Consider the following 2,601-nt stretch of genomic DNA (forward strand, 5'->3'; position numbering starts at 1 on the left):
AATCCATAGCCATTTCGCACATGAAACCATTTAACAGTTCCTAGAACTTTGGGTGTGATGACCTTATTTTTCCTCTTTAATGCATTATCCTTCCATTTCTCTGAGGCCTTCTTGTCTTGTCCTGCCATGCGGGCTACCACTGCAGCATTCTTTAATTTTCTCTGAAAGCTTCGTGCACAGTCTCTAGCAATATGGCCACTATGGTGACAGATCCAACATCCAGATTCCTCTGTGTTTCTATATCTCCACCTTGGATAATCTCTTTTGAATCCATTTTTCTCCATGTATAGTTTCACTTTGGTCAACTCTTCACTTAGTTCTTTGAGTGTTGTTTTTACTTCTCTGAATTCCCCCTCAGTATTATTGATTTTGACTTCAACTGCTGAATTCTTATGAGTAATCATAGTGGTGTTTTGTTGCAGTGTTCCCAGCTGATTGGCTTCTTCCTCCTGACTGAGCTTGATAGCTAAGCTTTGAAGTTTCTGGAAATTCAAACTTGGATGATATTCTACTTTCTGTTTTAAGAATCTTTTAATAAAGTTGCTCCTTAATCCCCATATAAACTGATCTCTCAGCCACACAGCAGAATCTGTGATACTTTGTCCTCTTTCCTTTTCCTCTTTTATCTGTAATCCACTCATTATTTCTTGTAAGGCATTGGCGAACTTAGGAATATTTTCGTTATCCTTCTGAATTCTATCAACAAATCTCTTTCTCCACAAATGCAGGTCTGTAGGATCTCCATATATGTCTTCCAATACCTCGATAATTTGTTTCAGCGATACTGGTGTGGGCAATTTAGCATTAATTACTGTTCGTTGAGCATCTCCCTCCAAGGTTATCATATTTTGGAAGTTGCACAACATTCTTTTCAACAATTTTGTCCTAAAAGTTTTCCATTCCCTTTTAGGTGGACTATGTGTATACTCTTAGGCAGGGAAAAGTAGGCCTGAAAAACTATTGAAAAAAAATGTTAAAAAACTGAGAATGCAAATGCAAAGAAAAAAGAGTGGTGTGCCACAATAACCAATAACTGTATTGCAGCATGTGGGTGCTGTGGCTTAGTTGGTTAAAGTGCCTGTCTAGTAAACAGGAGATCCTGAGTTCAACTCTCAGCAGTGCCTTTGCTCATCTTATTATCACCAAGTCATTGCCTGCTGTTTACATCCCAGATTTTCGGAATCACGTCTTAGAGCTTCACCCATATTTGCTCACAGGAAACTTGCATTCGCTATGCCCACTGTTTCCACCACATCTGAACAAAGACATTTTCTTATCAGTTTGGTTTGATGTACTACCTTCCATCTCTGACAATAGGTAAAGGTCACTAACAAGTCTTTTGGGATGCTATGCTCAACATGGATGGGAGCTTAACCCGCACTTGCCTAGCCAAAACTTCTTCAAGTAAAATTGCTGCTTCTACAATAAGAAACATTGTATAAAACTTAATTAGTAAGCCACAGCACCTACATGAAATATACAGTTATTGGTTATTGTGGCACACCACTCTTTTTTCTTTGCATTTGCAACAGACACACACACCAAGGGTTACACAGGTACTGCTCAAGCGTCTGGTTGGTCCTCTCAGTCTGCCCATTAGTCTCAGGGTGAAATCCCGAGGAAAAAGAGAGAGAAATGCCAAGTCTGGTGCAGAAAGCATGCCAATATTGATAGACAAATTGCACTCCCCTTTGTGACACAATATTTTCGGGGATTCCATGTAGATGAAAAAAATGCTTGACGAACAAGTCTGCTAAAACTTTAGCGGAAGGTAATCTACACAAAGGAACAAAATGCGCCATCTTACTGAATCTGTCCACTATCAGTCAAATTACAGTATTATCTTCCAAACGGGGCAGATCAACAATAACATCCATAGACAGATGAGTCCATGGCTTTTGAGGGATGGGTAATGGTAAGAGATTACCCCTAGGGGCATATCAGGACACTTTACTTCGGGCACAGATTGCACAGGCAGTGACAAAGGCCCTGCAGTCCTTCCTTAAGGACGGCCACCAAACATGACGTGACAGCAAATCATAGGTTTTGGTTTCACCCAGATGGCCTGATAATTTTGAATCATGAAATTGCTCAAGAACCAGCAACTGAAGGTGAATTGGTACAAACAAAACATCAGGAAGTTTTTCCCGAGGGCAGTTCTCCTGAAAAGGCATTAAAGTCTCAGAGAGGTCTGGAAAAAGAGCAGTACTGGTAGCCGTAACCACACAATGTCTTGGTATTATGGATTCTGGAGGCACTGATTGATACGTTTCTGGTTCAAAACATCGGGAGAGAGCATCAGCTTTCACGTTTTTGGCACCTTTATACATTATAACGAAGTTAAAATGAGAGAAGAACAGCGCCCACCGTGCCTGTCTGGGATTGAGTCTCTTAGCTCCTTCAATATACTCCATATTCTTGTGATCAGTATAGACCGTAACGGGATGCTTAGCACCCTCCAACGCCAGTGTCTCAATTCCTCAAATGCCATCTTTACTGCCAGCAGTTCCCTATTCCTTATATCATAATTCTTTTCTGCAGAGGAGAATTTCCTAGAAAAGAAAGCACAGGGATGAAAATGTTCAGGTTGGCCAGAGTATT

General features: G+C 40.6%; 1 non-coding gene across 1 annotated transcript; it reads left to right on the forward strand.

The window, feature by feature from the left end:
• Window positions 1-1,050: 1,050 nt before the first annotated feature.
• Window positions 1,051-1,124, forward strand: TRNAT-AGU (transfer RNA threonine (anticodon AGU)). Its single transcript has one exon. It is a non-coding gene; the product is annotated as a tRNA-Thr (tRNA).
• The last annotated feature ends 1,477 nt before the right edge of the window (window positions 1,125-2,601 follow it).

Source organism: Hyperolius riggenbachi, chromosome 8 (assembly GCF_040937935.1).
Source record: "Hyperolius riggenbachi isolate aHypRig1 chromosome 8, aHypRig1.pri, whole genome shotgun sequence".
Lineage (NCBI taxonomy): Eukaryota > Metazoa > Chordata > Amphibia > Anura > Hyperoliidae > Hyperolius > Hyperolius riggenbachi.